Source organism: Ovis canadensis, chromosome 11 (genome assembly GCF_042477335.2).
Source record: "Ovis canadensis isolate MfBH-ARS-UI-01 breed Bighorn chromosome 11, ARS-UI_OviCan_v2, whole genome shotgun sequence".
Lineage (NCBI taxonomy): Eukaryota > Metazoa > Chordata > Mammalia > Artiodactyla > Bovidae > Ovis > Ovis canadensis.
The window spans coordinates 16,209,374-16,226,810 of NC_091255.1; the positions used below are offsets into that span (position 1 = coordinate 16,209,374).

General features: G+C 44.2%; 1 pseudogene; it reads right to left on the reverse strand.

The window, feature by feature from the left end:
- Positions 1 to 10,293: 10,293 nt before the first annotated feature.
- On the reverse strand, positions 10,294 to 11,150 carry LOC138414799 (eukaryotic translation initiation factor 3 subunit F pseudogene; annotated as a pseudogene).
- Positions 11,151 to 17,437: the final 6,287 nt, after the last annotated feature.

Sequence of the window (17,437 nt, forward strand, 5' to 3'; positions counted from 1 at the left end):
ATAGCCTGATCCCAGAATGTTATCTTATCCCCTGTTCTTAAGAAGCAGGTCAGTAGGTCCTGCCCCTGTGTAGGTGAAGGAAATTACACAGGATGTAAATACAGGAAGCAGACATCCTGGCAGCCATTGAGAGACTGTCTACCAGGTGGCTTAACACTCACTTTCTACTGCCTCCCTCTATCTTTTTTTGCCTCGGAACTCTTCTTGTCAAGAGAAGGAGCAGAGGAAACATAGTGATGTATAGACTTTCAGGATCTCATCAAGTCTCACACACCTGAGGCAGCAGAAGGGGCTCCCCCGTGGCCTTAGGTTCAACTCCAAAATCCTTAGTTCAGTTCAGTCGCCGTGTCCGACTCTTTGCAGCATGCCATGAATCGCAGCACGCCAGGCCGCCCTGTCCATCACCAACTCCCGGAGTTCACTCAGACTCACGTCCATTGAGTTGGTGATGCCATCCAGGTGATGCTCATCCTCTGTCGTCCCCTTCTCCTCCTGCCCCCAATCCTTCCCAGCATCAGAGTCTTTTCCAATGAGCCAACTCTTCGCATGAGGCGGCCAAAGCACTGGAGTTTCAGCTTCAGCATCATTCCTTCCAAAGAACACCCAGGGCTGATCTCCTCCAGAATGGACTGGTTGGATCTCCTTGCAGTCCAAGGGCCTCTGACCTAATAGAATCAGGGGCCTCTTCAGCCTCCTGCCTCTCTATCCCATCACTTTTCCCTGCAGCCATATTAGAAGATGTGTTCCTTGGGAGGGCCCTATAAATTTTATCCTGTTCTCACCCAAGTTCTGAAACAACTGAAAACAACACGATAAAGTCAGCAGATAAGAAAACCAAAATAGATTAGGGGACAGAGCTTAGGGCTTGAATCAGAATGCACTTGCTAATTGACCTTGAACCAGCCCACCCAAGGGAACGATGCAGTGTGTAGGGCAGACCCTGCCTCTTGCTCATTCTAGTGAAACCATCTGGTGTTGTTTCAGGGGCTCCGAAGAGCTCCAGTACCATAGCCCTTTACGTCTCAGTGCAGAAAAGAATTCAGCGAGAGACAAAGTGATAGATAAGTGGTTTATTACAATAAGAGGCTTGTGAGGCTTACAAGCAGGTGGGCAAGGGGTGCTTCCCCAAGAACTTCCTGGGCTGTGGTTTTCTAATCAATGGAAGGGTGAGGAGGGGGTGAAGAACTTCTTGGTCTTTCTTGAGTAGACATCATGCTTCCATCATCAGCTCCTGTCCAGGTTGACCAGGGCAGTTTTCTTGTCCCTGCATGGCCAAGCTAGGTCCACGAATCTTGTTTTTCACGTGTGCAGAGAGCACGTCCTAGGGATTATTAACCTGCTGAGCTCTCTGCTCAGGATATGGGGCTCCTGCCACTATTGTTTCATTGTTTGGGGGCACATCTTGGGCCTCTGCCGCATGGTTTTGTCGCTAAGCAAGCCTCCCTGGTTTCGTGCCCAAGCAAATCTGCTTTCTTGAGTGATCACTAACTAACAGGGGTCTCCCATGCTTTTTCTACTCACAGTTCCCTAGTGGGACCTCTAGGGGGATTTAACCACTTAGACTTTGTCCTCTGACTCTGGCTCTATCACTGGTAGAGAGAAAAAAGAAAACCAAATCCCCTAAGCCAGGATCTAGGGTAAATAGGCTCAACCTGGTCAAGAATTGTAGACCGGCATCTGTGCCCCACTGCGATGAACACCGTGAATCAGCTGTTACCTTCCAGCCCGCCCTCATAGGCACCTTCCTGAGTGCAGAGTCAGAAAGCTAGACTATACTCACAGAAGTCTTTGCACCTAGGGTTCTGGTGGTAAGTAAGGTGGAAGTTAGATGCTGGCCCTTATTTGTTTATCTGGCAAGCCAGGTTATGGAATCATGAGATTTTTCTGTAGCAATGTTCCAGCATCCATTTTTCCTTTGTATATGGAGGATCGGTTGGCGTGGCAGCTGCTTTTTTTTTTTTTTATTCAACTGCCTCAGGTCTTTAACTGGAGTGCGAGGTATCTTCATTACATCATTCAGGATCTTTCCCTGCAGCGTGTGGGCTCAGCAGTTGTGGGGCACGGGCTTCTCGTGCCTGGCTTTAGCTGTGCCTCACTCAGCATGTGGGATCCTAGCTCCCTGACTAGGAATTGAATTCGTGCCCCCTGCATTGCAAGGCAGATTCTTAACCACTGAACCACCAGGGAATTCCCCTGGGGTGACAACTTCTTTATCTGACGGCTCCTAGTCCCTGACTTCGGAGAAGGCGATGGCACCCCACTCCAGTACTCTTGCCTGGAAAGTCCCCTGGATGGAGGAGCCTGGTGGGCTGCAGTCCATGGGGTCACTAAGTCGGACACGACTGAGTGACTTCACTTTCACTTTTCACTTTCATGCATTGGAGAAGGAAATGGCAACCCACTCCCGTGTTCTTGCCTGGAGAATCCCAGGGACGGCGGAGCCTGGTGGGCTGCCGTCTGTGGGATCGCACAGAGTCGGACACGACTGACGTGACTTAGCAGCAGCAGCAGCCCCTGACATAAACTATGGAGATCTCTGTGAAATCGGAGGCTCCAGTGGTAGGAGCTTCACTTGCGCACCAGTCCTTCCATGTTCTTAGACTCACCCATGGATGCCCTCTCCTTGGGCCAGCTCTTCCCTCCTTCCGGTCTTTCCAGTCAAGGGGTGGGCAGCGAAACCTGATAAACCCTTCCCTGCCCAAAATATCTACAGTGCTATTTCCCGCACTAAACTTTGAATGATACTGTAATGTAAGTGCCGGACAAGTAGCTTGTATGTTGCATCATAGGTGCCTGACATTAAACATTTGATTGAGAAAGCACATTGCTCGCTACATGGCTACATAAGGAGCCAGACCACCCCACCTGTGGAGTTCCCCCTTTAGAAAGCTCTGGGTGACCTAGATAACTGACTACTTGAGACAGCCTGCTTTTTCCCTTCCTGCTCCTATGTGTCTCATTTCCATTCCTATGTTTTAAATTCGCCAATTAAGAGTGAGACTTCCCTGATGGCTCAGATGGTAAAAAAATTCTTGCAGACCTGGGTTTGATTCTTGGGTCAGGAAGATCCCCTGGAGAAGGAAATGGCAACCCACTCCAGTATTCTTGCTTGGAAAATTCCATGGACAGAGGAGCCTGGCGGGCTACAGCCCTTGGGGACAAAGACGGACACAACTGAGTGACTAACACTTGAACTTTTACTTTTCACTTTCAATAAAGAGTGAACTCATGAAACACTAGGCACCCCACCTTGACCCCCAAGAAAGGCAGAATCCAGCTTTGTGCTCTCTTTAGCCATGACCTCAGAGTGTGGCCCCAGATATGCCTATACCCTCCAGGTCTTGTGAGTAATAACCCTTGTCTTTTCAAATGTCCCTGAGTGTTGCTGTGAGGTGCAGTCATGATCAGAACCATAGGAACTGGTCCAGCCACAACAACTGGCTCTAGTAGCGAAAGAGGACACTCATCACAAGTAGCAGGGGCCCAGGTGAGTCACTCCTCGCAGATAGATAGCATCACTGTCAGTAGGCTGAGACAGACACAAAATAGATACCCATCGGGGAACTCAGCCTTCCTCCTCGCAGAGGATTAAAGTAGGGCAAGACCTCGGAGGAAACGTAAAGCCAGAAGCAGGGAAGAGGCCTTTCCCCTCCCCCTGCTCAGCACCCAGCACTGAACTTCTCATGTGTCCTTCTTGCTGAAAGGCCTCCTGCCCCTCCCCACCCTCTTACTCGTCTTTCAGGTCTCAGCGTACGCATGACCTTCTCTCAGAAGCCTCCCCGGATTCCCCCAGGCTGGGTTAGAAGCCCCCTTACTCACTCTCACCTGACCTCTACCTGCACCCTGCGATCCTCAGGCTCCTGGTGATTACTTCCCGCGGCCCTGGTACAGAGCAGGCCTTCAAGGTGCACCCGTTTGCTGGCCGACCGGCCATCCCCGGGCAGGAATGAGGGACGAACACAATGGGCCGCCTCCAGCTTGTGTGGCCCCTGAGTTTGCTGTTGCAGGCGCCTACGTATGTCACTGGCTCTGTCTGGTGTTGACTAAAGAGTTATTCACAACCTAAAAGTTGAGAGTTGTGCTTTATTGGGCAGGAATTTTGTAGGACTTCAAGCATGGGAGGCAGCGTCTCAGGTAACCCTGAGAGAGAGAACCGCTCCGAGGAGGTGAGGTGGAGATGGAGGCAGGAGCCAGGTTATGTAGAAGTTTTGTAACAAAGGGCCGGTAGGCTGAATATCAAAAGATTATTGCTAATTAAAGACAGGATCCTCTTCGACTCACCTCCCAGAATATTGAAAATAAAAGCAAAAATAAACAAATGGGACCTAATTAAAATTAAAAGCTTCTGCACAACGAAGGAAACTATAAGCAAGGTGAAAAGACAACCTTCGGAATAGGAGAAAATAATAGCAAATGAAGCAACTGACAACTAATCTCGAAAATATACAAGCAACTCCTGCAGCTCAATTCCAGAAAAATAAACGACCCAATCAAAAAATGGGCCAAAAAACTAAATAGACATTTCTCCAAAGAAGACATACAGATGGCTCACAAACACATGAAAAGATGCTCAACATCACTCATTATCAGAGAAATGCAAATCAAGACCACAGTGAGGTACCATTTCACACCAGTCAGAATGGCTGCAATCCAAAAGTCTACAAGCAATAAATGCTGGAGAGGATGTGGAGAAAAGGGAACCCTCCTACACTGTTGGTGGGAATGCAAACTAGTACAGCCACTATGGAGAACAGTGTCTGCGTGGAGATTCCTTAAAAAACTGGAAATAGAACTGCCTTATGACCCAGCAATCCCACTGCTGGGCATACACACCGAGGAAACCAGAATTGAAAGAGACACGTGTACCCCAATGTTCATCACAGCACTGTTTATAATAGCCAGGACATGGAAACAACCTAGATGTCCATCAGCAGACGAATGGATAAGAAAGCTGTGGTACATATATACAATGGAGTATTACTCAGCCGTTAAAAAGAATTCATTTGAATCAGTTCTAATGAGGTGGATGAAACTGGAGCCTATTATACGGTGTGAAGTAAGCCAGGAAGAAAAACACCAATACAGTATACTAACGCATATATATGGAATTTAGAAAGATGGTAATGATAACCCTGTACGCGAGACAGCAAAAGAGACACGGATGTATAGAACAGACTTTTGGACTCTGTGGGAGCGGGCTAGGGTGAGATGATTTGGGAGAATGGCATTGAAACATGTATAATATCATATATGAAACGAATTGCCAGTCCAGGTTCGATGCATGATACTGGGTGCTTGGGGCTGGTGCACTGGGATGACCCAGAGGGATGGTATGGGGCGGGAAGAGGGAGGGGGGTTCAGGATGGGGAACACGCGTACACCCGTGGTGGATTCATGTTGATGTATGGCAAAACCAATACAATGTTGTAATTAACCTCCAATTAAAATAAATAAATTTATATTTAGGAAGAAAGAAAACCCAAGCTATGTGTAGGGAGACGCAGAAACATGGGCTCACAGAAGCACTCTCGTGCTATGCGGCTCAGCTATCTGGAGCCAGTACCCTGCGTTTTCACAGCCTGAGTTTCCTCAGGGCTCACCGTAGGGAGTGACTGCAGGCTGGTGGCTGAGAGGCGGCAGGGATTCTTTTCATCCCTGAGTTCCCTCAGCGCTCACTACAAGCAGAGATGAGTTCAACATCCTCTGTCCACTGCTGCGGCAGGGAACAGCCTGTTTCTCTGGAATTTCACCTCTCAGTGACACTCACTTTTGGCCTTGTCTGCACATGAAATTTGTCACATTCTTTCTCTCTTTAGGCCATGCCATCTGACCTGTGGGATCTTGGTTCCCAACTGGGGCTCAAACCCGGGCCCTCAGCAGTGAGAGGGCAGAGTCCCCACCCCTGGACTGCCAAGGAGTTCCCGGCCACACTTTCTCATTTCAGAAATGTGTTTTTCTTCTGCGCTGCTCTCTTTTCAGCTTTTTCGGGAGGTGTAGCAGTGCACTGTAGCAGAAGTCTTGGGAGCAGCACCTTCAGTGACAGCGAGGGGAACTGCATTTCTCCCAAGGACTGTGACTTAGGGCCACCTATTGCGAGGTTAGCTGCACCTTATGGAGCCTATGCTGAGGGTAGGTAATCAGGCAGGCTGTAGGCTGAGTGTCCAATATGAGAAGCTTTCTGAATGAGGAATCACCTCTCACTGGTCAGAATGGCCATGATCACAAAGACTGCTGGAGAAAGTGTGGAGAAAAGGCAACTCTCCTACACCTACACTCTTGGTGGGAACATAAATTTGTACAGCCGCTTTGGAGAACAGGATGGAGGTTTCTTTAAAAACTAAAAGCAGAACTCTCACATGATCCAGCAGGCCCATTCCTGGGCATACATCCAGAGAAAATCATAATTTGAAAGGAAACGTGCATGCCAATGTTCATTTATGACGGACAAGACATGGAAGCAACCTAAATGTCCATCAGTAGGGGAATGGAGAAAGGAGATGTGATGCATATAAGAATGGGATATAAAAAAGAGTGAAATAATGCCATCTGCAGCAACAGGGATGGACCTAGGGATTATTATACTAAGTGAAATAAGTCAGAGACAAATATCATATGATATCACTTACCTGTGGAATCTAAAAAGATTATAAAAATGAATTTCTTTACGAAACAGAAACAGACTCACAAACTTCAAAACCAAAACTTATGGTTACCCAAGGGGAAAATTGTGGGGGGGGGGGGCAATAAATTAGGAGTTTGAGATCAACATACACTCACTACTACATATAAAGCAGATAATCAACAAGGATCTACTACTTAGCAAAGGGAACTCTAGTCCATACTCCAGTAATAACCTATTTGGGAAAAGAATCTAAAAAAATGGACATATGCATATGTGTTAATATAACTGAATCACTTCACTATACACCTGACCCTAATATAACATGTAAATCAACTATTTTTAAGAAAAATTAAATTTAAGAAAGAAGCCCTCTGTCTTAAAATGAATCTGTCTTCTATTTCAGGCTACTTCAGCTACCCGGGCAGGTCTTCCCTGAGTGTAGCCCACTGCCACCTTGTCCCCAGATGACTGAGGCTCTCGCGGCTCAGAGACTGACTCCCTGGGATCACCACTGCCTTCTTGCGTGTTTTCCCCCATCAGACTGGAGAGCTCTTCTGGGAGCAGAGCACATCTCACTCATCTTCAGATCCTGTGGCTTTCCCAGTACCTAAAAGCACATGGCCAGCACTCGACAAACCAAATTAAATTTGAGCGTCACACAGCAGCCTGGAACCTACCTAAGTAGTGGAGAAGTGCCTCTCTAGTTTAATGCTTCCATTTTCACTCGGGACTTGGGTGATGTCAGACTTCCCCTCACTGCGCAATCCTTTCACCCGTCTCTCAGATCACTCGATAACCTTAGGGGGACTCTTGCCTGGGGCATGTTCGTTGTATCATTTGTGTTACGTCTATTTGACATTTAGCACGGCCCGACTTGAAACCTAGCTTGGGTTGCATTTTTTTCTGTTATCTCCTTAGAGTCTGGATGAGTTCCTTGATATGCCAAGTCTTATTGGAGATACTAGGACTCCAGTGCATCCACAGATACTTGGTATTGTTTTAAGTTAAAAACGTTTTCTGATAATTATTTTCTTATCACTGGTTGATCTTGAAACAACTTTACAAAAAAGTATTTTTGCCCTTCTTGACTCTCCATCTTACAACGATTTACATTTCTTCATACACACTGCTAATAACTAACCATTCCCATGTACGAAACGCTGGGGCAAGTGTTTACATGCCTCATCCCATTTATTCTTCACATCAACCCCAAGAAATGGGCACCTAAAAACACCACCCTATTTTATTTATGAGGAAATGGGTTTACTGAGATTAAGAATAATCTCTTCCAATTTTGATTCCTATGGAATCTTTCCTCCCAGTTTTAAGTTAAAGGTCTTTAATAATCTCTCTGTACCATGAAACAATCACCACAATGAGTTTGGTGAACATTCATCATCTCATATCGGTTTAAAATGAAATAAGTAGAAAGAAGCTATATTTGCCTTGTGATGAAAACACTTAGGATTTACTCTCTTAACAACTGCCGTGTAAAACGTTGTTTAGACGCTAAGTTTAGACTCTTTTGCAACCTCATGGATTGTAGCCTGCCAGGCTCCTCTGTCCATGGGATTTCACAAGCAAGAATACTGGCGGGGGTTACCATTGCCTTCTCCAGGGGATCTTCCTGACTAAGGGATCAAACCCACATCTCCTGTACTGCATGTGGGTTCTTTATTGCTGAGTCACCAGGGAACCCCCTACAACAGTGTTAATTATACTTACTATGTCGTACACTACATCCCTTGTACTTATTTATTTTATAATTGGTCCGGTTTCCCCGACCCCATCTCCCACCTCTGCTGCTGCCGAGTTGCTTCAGTGGTGTCCGACTCTGTGCAACCGCATAGACGGCAGCCCACCAGGTTCCTCCGTCCCTGGGATTCTCCAGGCAAGAACACTGGAGTGGGTTGCCTCCCACCTCTGGTAAACACCAATCTGATCTCTGTTTCTATGAGCTTGTTTGTTCATTGTTTGTGAAGTATAATTACCCTACAACGCAATGCCATGTTAGTTCATGTTAGACAACACAGTGATTGAAAATTTCTATATGTTTCAAAATGATCATTACAATGTGTAGTTGCCATCTGTCACCATACACAGATGTTATGTAATTATTGATTATGTTCCCCACACTATAATTTTCATACCCATGACTCATTTATTTTGCAACTGAAAATATGAGCCTCTTAATCTTCCTCACCTATTTCTCTCCTCCCCCCACCACCTCCCCTGTGGCTACCACCTGCTTATTTCTATATCTATTGTTCTGTTTTGTTGAGTTTGTTCACTTGTTTTGTGTTTTGGAATCCACACATAAGTGAGATTATGCAGTCTTTATCTTTCTCTGTCTGACTTGTTTCACTTAGCATAATAACTTCTAGGTTTGTCCACGTTGTGGCAAATGGAAAGATTTCATTCCTTTTTAGGGCAAAGTAAAATTCCATTGTGTGTGTGTGTGTGTGTTTGTGTGTGTTTTTGTGTATGTATATATATCATATCTTCTTTATTCATTGATTGACGGACACTCCGGCAGCTTCCATATTTTGACTATTGTAAATAATGGTACAGTAAACATAGGCTGCACATATCTTTTCTAATTATTGTTTTCATTTTCTTCAGATAAATTCCCAGCAGTGAAATTGAGGGATCGTTTGGTAGTTCAATTTCTGACTTTTTGAGGCACCTCTATTCTATTGTCCATGGTGACTACACAATTCACATGCTTATCAACAGTTTATAAGACTTGTCTTTGCTCAGGACTTCCCTCATGGGCCGATGGTTAAGAATCCACCTGCCAGCGCAGGGGACTCTGATCCCTAGTCTGAGGCCTAAGACCCCACATACCGCAGGGCAGCTAAGCCCACGCGCGCTAGAGCCCATGCTCTGCAAGAGAGCTCACCGCGACGAGCAACTTGCGCCCCCAGCTGGAGAGTAGCTCCCGCTCACTGCAGCTAGAGAAAGCGCGTGCACGGCAAGAAAGCACCTATGCGCCACAGTGAAAACCCGACATGGTCAAACATAAAGAAACAAAAATTAATTGACAATAAAAAGAGTTCTCGTTTCTCCACACCCTCACCCACACTTGGTACTTGTTGTCTTTTAGGAATAGCCATTCTATATTTAAAAAAACAAACAGTAGCCATTCTGACAGCTACGATGTGATATCTCATTGTGGATTTTTTTTTTGAAGTATAGTTGATTTGCAGTGTTCAAGTGTATAGCATAGTGATATGTGTGTACACACGTACACACATACACACTCATAGACGCACATATACATTTAATGGCGAAAAGTTGACAGCAATTCAACTTAAATATATACTTTTTCAGATTCTTTTTCCATACAAGTTATTACAAGACACTGAATATAGTTCCCTATGGTATACAGTAGGTTTTTGTTGCTTACGGTTTTGATTTACATTTTCCTGTTGGTTAGTGCTGTTGAGCATCTTTTCATATGCTGGTTGGCTATATGTATGTCTTCTTTGGGAAAATATTTAGATTATTTGCTCACTTGTTTTCTTTCACTTACAAAAGGTAGTCTGTGTTTCTTTAGAGTCACAAGCAGTTGACTGAGTCAGTGACTCAAACCACAAAGACACCATTTCTCCTTCCCTCCAATCTGGGCCCAGGGTTGGCTGGGGCCCTGCATGACAGGACGGCTGCCTTCACAGATTGACAGGTTCCTCATTGCAGGCAACGTGACTACGAGAGGTTGACCAGATAGGTCACCAGCAACAGGTCGTTGATGTTGCTGTTGAGCATGGTCTGAAAGTCCTCAGGAACTGTTTTGGGCGCTTGGTTAACCAGACTCATCAAGAAGTGGCCCAGGGTACTGTTGGCTGACACCTTTGCGGACAGCGAGTCCTCTGTGCACTGCAACACAGTGCTGGGGGGCCGCTGACTTGCCGCAGGTCCCTGGAGAGGCCGACTACCCGGTAGGGGCTAAAACAGGTCAGGTCAGCTCCAACGCACCCAGTGTCTAACATGCGTCTTTCACCATCAGAGGGTGACCATCGCCCCCACGGTCCTCCGGGGAACATGCATTAAAGTGCTGATGAGGCCTGGATGCTTGTATCCACCGTGAGGTGGATGGGGTTGGGGGCTTCTGGGCTGTAGTACTCACGGATCAGCACTGAGTGCTCCGTGATGTCGTGGGCTGAAGTGTACCAGCCCAGGATGAGCTCCTCTGGAGAGACTTTCCTGTGCATTTGACACATGTTCTTAGCAAATTCCATGTCAGCAGTCATCTCATCTCCTGACTCACTGTGTGGCACTGAAAGGCAACTGGTGACTTCCACTGAGTACGTGTCAACGGGTTCCAGCAAGGTCCAGATAACTCGGGCAGCTCCCTCGTTGCGTCGCTCGTAGCTGTCCACAATGGAGGCCAAGAGGACCACACAGCCACCGGGGAAGGGGCCTGGGAGGGCAGGGCCAGACAGCAACTGGGCGGGGAGACGGGGGTCTGCACTGGGGCCGGGGACGAGGTCGCAGCGGGGGCTTTGGGTGGGGCGGCAGGAGGCATGCTCGCCGGTACTGCTGGTGTTCACTTTTTAATTGGGCTGTGATTTGCATTTTTGTTGTTGAGTTGTAAGTGTTCTTTGTATATTTTGGATATTAACCCCATATAGGAAATACTGTTTGCAAAGTTTTTCTCCCCCTCAGTAGGTGGTCTCTTCATTTTGTTGACAGTTTCCTTCACTGTGAAAAGTTGTTTAATTTGATGTAGCCCAATTTATATATTTTTGCTTTTTTTCACCTGAGGCAATGTATATTAAAAATATTATTAAGACTCATGTAAAAGTGTACTGGTCATGTTTTCTTCTAGGAGTTTTATGGTCTCAGATCTTACGTTTAAGTCTTTAATCCATTTTGACTTTATTTTTGTCTGTGGTGTGAGACATATTCAGCATGTAGCTGTCAAGTTCTTTCAACACCATTTATTGAAGAGGCTGTCTTTTTGCCATGATATATTCTTGCCTCTTTTGTCAGAGATTAATTGCCCAGATAAATGTAGGCTGATTTCTGGATCTATATTCTGTTCATTGATCTGCGTGTCTATTTTTGTAACAGTATGATACTATTTTGATCTCTTAACTTTGTAGTATAGTTTGAAATCAGGGTGCCTGATACCTCCAGCTTTGTGCTCCTTTCTCAAGATTGTTTTGACTATTCAAGATCTTTTGTGCTTCCCTACAAATTACAGAATTATTTGTTCTAGTTCTGTAACAGATAATGCTATTGGTATTTTGATAAGTGTTGCATTGTGTTTGTAGATGGCTTTGGGGAGCATGGTCATTTTAACAATATTAATTCTTCCAGCCCGTGAGCACAGTGTATCTGTCCATCTGTTTGTGTCATCTTCAATGTCTCTCATCAGCATCTGGTAGTTTCAAACTATAGATCTTTTACCTTCTTAATTAGGTTTATTTCTAGGTATTTTATTATTTTTGATGCAGTTTTACTTTTTAAAGATTTCATTTAGTTTATTTATCTGTTTAGGCTTTGGCTGTGCTTGGTCTCTGTTCTGCCCGGGGTTTTCTCTAGTTGTGCTGAGCAGAGGCTGCTCTCTAGCTGAGGTGCTCAGGTTTCTTATCGTGGCGGCTTCTTCTGTCGTGGATGGAGTGTGGGCTCGAGCCGTGGGGGCTTCAGTAGCTACAGCGTGTGGGCTCAGTAGTTGTGGCTCCCAGGCTCCACAGCACAGGCTCAATACTTAAGGCCTACAAGCTTAGTTGCTCTGAAGCATGTGGGAATCTTCCCAAATCAGGGATTAAACTCCTGCATTGGCAGGCAAATTCTTTACCATTGAGCCACCTGAGAAGCCCTTTTGATGAGATTGTAAACGAGACTATTTTCTTACCTTCTCTTTCTAATAGTTAAAGAAACTGTTACGTTTTTAGAAGCACAACAGAATTTATGTATATTACTTTTATATCCTGCAAATTTACCAGATTCATTGATGAATTTTTTATTCATTTTTTGATGGCATCTTTAGAATTTTTTATGTATAGTAGCATGTCATCTGCAAACTGTGACAGTTTTACTTATTCTTTTCCAGTTTGGATTCCTTTTCTTTCTTTTTCTTGTCTGATTTCTGTGACTGGGAGTTCCAACACTGTGTCGAATACAAGTGGAGAGAGGGGACACCTTTGTCTTGTTTCTGATCCTAGAGGAACTTTCAGCTTTTCAACATTTAAATTTTATGTATTTGTTTGGTTTTGGCTGTTCTGGGTCTTCAGTGCTGTGCGTGGGCTTTCTCTGGCTGTAGTGAGTCGGGGCTACTCTCCAATTGCAGTACGCGGGCTTGTCACTGTGGTGGCTTCTCTCGTTGCAGAGCTCTAGGGGGCACAGGCTTCAGTAGTAGTTGCTTCAGTTGAAGCAACTGCCTGGGCTCAGTTGCTCCCTGGCATATGGGATCTTCCTGGACCAGGGATCAAACCTATGTCCTTTGCCTTGGCGGGTGGATTCTTCACCACTGGACCACCAACAAAGTCCCAGCTTTTCACTGTTCAGTGTGGTGTTAAGCTATAGGCTTGTCATACATCACCTTTATGATCTTGAGGTATGTTCCCTCTATATCCCCTTTCCGGAGAGTTTTTAATCATAAATTTAAATCATGAATTTAATTAAACTTAATTTAAATTAATTATGAATTAAATTTTGGATTTATCAAAAGCTTTTAAATAAAATGTTTGTGTTTCTATTGAGATGAGTATATGATTTTTGTTCTTCAGTTTGTTAATATGATGTGTTACATTGACTTGTGAATATTGATCCATCCTTACATCCCTGGGGTAAATCCACTTGATCATTGTCTGTGCTCTTTTTGATGTATTGTTGAATTCAATTTGCTAATATTTTGTTGAGGAATTTTTCATCTATGTTCATCAGTGGTATTGGCCTTTAATTTGTGTGTGTGTGATAGCTTTATCTGGTTTTGGTATCAGGGTGATGCTGGCCTTGTTGATTGGGTTCAGAAATATTTCTTCCTCTGCAATTGTTTGGAATTATTTGAGGAAGATAGATGTTAACTCTTCTCCAAGCATTTGGTAAAATTCATCTATGAAGCCATCTGGTCCTGGACTTTTGTTTGTTGGAAGTTTTAATATTACTGATTCAACTTCAATACTGGTAATTGGTCTGTCCATATTTTCTATTTCTTCTTAATTCAGTCTTGAGAGATTGTGCATTTCTAGAAGTTTGTCCATTTCTTCTAGGTTGTCCATTTTATTGTTGTGTAATTGTTCATAGCAATTTTGTTAATAATATGATCCTTTATATTTCTGTGGTGTTGGTTTTAATGTCTCATTTTTCATTTCTGATTTTATTAATTTGGGCCTTCTCTCTTTCTTGATGAGTCTGGCTAAAGATTTATCAATGTTGTTAATCTTCTCAAAGAACCAGCTCTTGGGCTTCCCTGGTGGCTCAGTGGTAAAGAATCTGCCTGTCAATGCAGGAGACATGGGTTCAGTCCCTAGCCCAGGAAGAGTCCACTTGCCATGGAACAGCTAAGCCCATGTGCCACAACTACTGAACCAGAGTTCTAGAACCCTTGAGCTGCAACTTCTGAGCCCACACACTGCAACTACTGAAGCGCGTATGCCTAGAGCCTGTGCTCCATGAAAGAAGACACTGCAATGAGAAGCCTCCGCACCGCAGCAAAGAGTAGCCCCCACTCACAGCAACTAGAGGAAGCTTGTGTGCAACAACAAAGACCTGGAGCAGCCACAAACAAATAAATCTTAATACAATAAAAACAGTTGCTAACATACTTTCAAAAAGACGAAAAGAGCCAACTCTTTGTTTCATTGATCCTGTTTTTCCTCTCCATTTCATTTAATTCTGCTCTGATCTTTTTATAGTTCCTTTAGGTGTAAAGTTAGGTTGTTTGTATGAGATTTTTCTTGTTTGCTGAGGTTAGCTTGTATCACTATAAACTTTCCCCTTAGAGTTTTTTTTTTTTTTAATGTTATATAGGTTTTGGATTGCTATGTTTTCGTTTTCACATGTCTGTAAGTACTTTTTGATTTCCTCTTTGATTTCTTCATTAATCCATTAGTCACTTGAGCTGATTTGTCTCTATCCTTGATGATCGTTATCTGAATACAGTTGTAAAAAATAGTTAACTCTCCAAATACTTTTTCTGGATTCATGGTACGGTTTCATACCTTCTTCTGGGGTCAAGAAGAGTTCAAGCTCAGGAACCATATGGAAATTTAATTTTTTTATGTTTTTAATCATCATGTATTTATATTTTATGCTCTACCTTTTTTTTTCATTTAATAGTATTTCAAATGAAACTTTCTAGTTCTTGGAACTTCTGGATTGGTGAACACATCAAGGTGCTGGGAGAACCATGTGTTTAGAGAGGGCATGGAAACTGCCCTCCCTCACCCTATACTGTGCCCAATGCATGTCTTCCCTTTGTCTATTCCTGAGTTGTATCCTTAGTAATAAACCAGTAATAGAAAGAATGTTTCCTGAGTGAGTTGTTCTAGTGAATTATTGAAACTTGGAGAGGTATTTGTAGGAACCCCCCAATTTGTAGCCAATTTAGATAGGACATGGAACAACAGACTGGTTCCAAACAGGAAAAGGAGTACGTCAAAGCTGTATATTGTCACCCTGTTTACTTAACTTCTATGCAGAGTACATCATGAGAAATGCTGGGCTGGAAGAAGCACAAGCTGGAATCAAGATTGCCGGGAGAAATATCAATAACCTCAGATATGCAGATGACACCACCCTTATGGCAGAAAGGGAAAAGGAACTAAAAAGCCTCTTGATGAAAGTGAAAGAGCAGAGTGAAAAAGTTGGCTTAAAACTCAACATTCAGAAAACGAAGATCATGGCATCCGGTCCCATCACTTCATGGGAAACAGATGGGGAAACAGTGGAAACAGTGTCAGACTTTATTTTTCTGGGCTCCAAAATCACTGCAGATGGTGACTGCAGCCATGAAATTAAAAGACACTTACTCCTTGGAAGAAAAGTTATGACCCACCTAGATAGTATATTCAAAAGCAGAGACATTACTTTGCCGACTAAGGTCCGTTTAGTCAAGGCTATGATTTTTCCTGTGGTCATGTATGGATGTGAGAGTTGGACTGTGAAGAAGGCTGACTGCCAAAGAATTGATGCTTTTGAACTGTGGTGTTGGAGAAGACTCTTGAGACTCCCTTGGACTGCAAGGAGATCCAACCAGTCCATTCTGAAGGAGATCAGCCTTGGGATTTCTTTGGAAGGAATGATGCTAAAGCTGAAACTCCAGTACTTTGGCCACCTCATGCGAAGACTTGACTCATTGGAAAAGACTCTGATGCTGGGACGGATTGGGGGCAGGAGGAGAAAGGGATGACAGGGAATGAGATGGCTGGATGGCATCACCGACTCGATGCACGTGAGTCTGAGTGAACTCCGGGAGTTGGTGATGGACAGGGAGGCCTGGCGTGCTGTGATTCATGGGGTCGCAAAGAGTGGGACACGACTGAGTGACTGAACTGAACTGTGGGTACCCTGACCACCCATTTGTGACTAGTGTCTGAATTATGAGACAGAACCCTTAAACCTGTGGTTTCTGATGCTAACTCAGGTGGTTAGTGTCAGAATTAAGTTGAATTGTAAGACACCTAATTGGTGTTAGAGAAAGAGAATTGGTTGTTGGTGAGGGGAAAAACCCCACACATTTGATATGAAAAGTATTATGAGTTAAATCAGTTCTTTCATTGTATGAAGAAAATATGGTGTTTGCTAAAACAGTCTTTGCTCAGTGAAACATGGTTTGGGAAGAGGGGAAAGTGAAAGAATGGGGTATGAGGAACCTTTAATCCCTGGTGGTCACGTGGTCACCCACAGTATGGAGCAGCTGCTGTGCTAGAATAAGTTATTGATACTAACAGTAAAAGTTAAAAATTCATGGGGAGTTGGTCCACTGGATACATAGGAAATACAAACTAATGCGAAAAAAAGTCAAATACGCAGTCCTTTGGTTATTACTACCTGTAAAGACTAAAATGAAATTAAAAGAGTGCTGAATCAGAACTTGATGCTGAACCAAACTCAAATATCTATCAGTCTGAGCTTCAGCCTCTAGACTCAAAGCTACCCCAAAAGGAAGGATTGATTATGTGGGAAAACAGAGCAACTCTAATACCTCTGGTCACCATGGAGGTGGTCCACATTGGCGGAGGGCAAAATCAAGAAACTATGGAAACAAGAGGGTATAATATGAAGAATCTGCCTTATTTTGGTGTATCAGCTTCCTGTAGAACCATTAGTAGAATAGATTACGAGAATAATTCAGGGGCACTGTCTTTGGTTTTGAAGGTTGCAAAGTGGAGAGCATGTTTAGGTTGATGGAGGATCCACAGCTCACTATGGAATAATCACAGATGGCTATACAAGATCCAGAATCTTTGTAGTTTATTCCCAAGGAAACACCAGTCTGGTGAATGAAAGCCAACCACTATGGAATAATCACAGATGGCTATACAAGATCCAGAATCTTTGTAGGTTATTCCCAAGGAAACACCAGTCTGGTGAATGAAAGCCAACATAAACTCTGTTTACCCTGAGAAGGGAGGCTATCTGACTCTCCCTATAAATTCCAAATGAACATCACACATGAGACAGCTGGTATGTTCTGATGCAAGCTGTGTGGGACCGACTTTATGATAACTGGGGATGTTCACCTGCTGAATACGCCCGTGTTGCTGCTGCTGCTAAGTCGCTTCAGTCGTGTCTGACTCTGTGTGACCCCATAGACGGCAGCCCACTAGGCTCCGCTGTCCCTGGGATTCTCCAGGCAAGAAC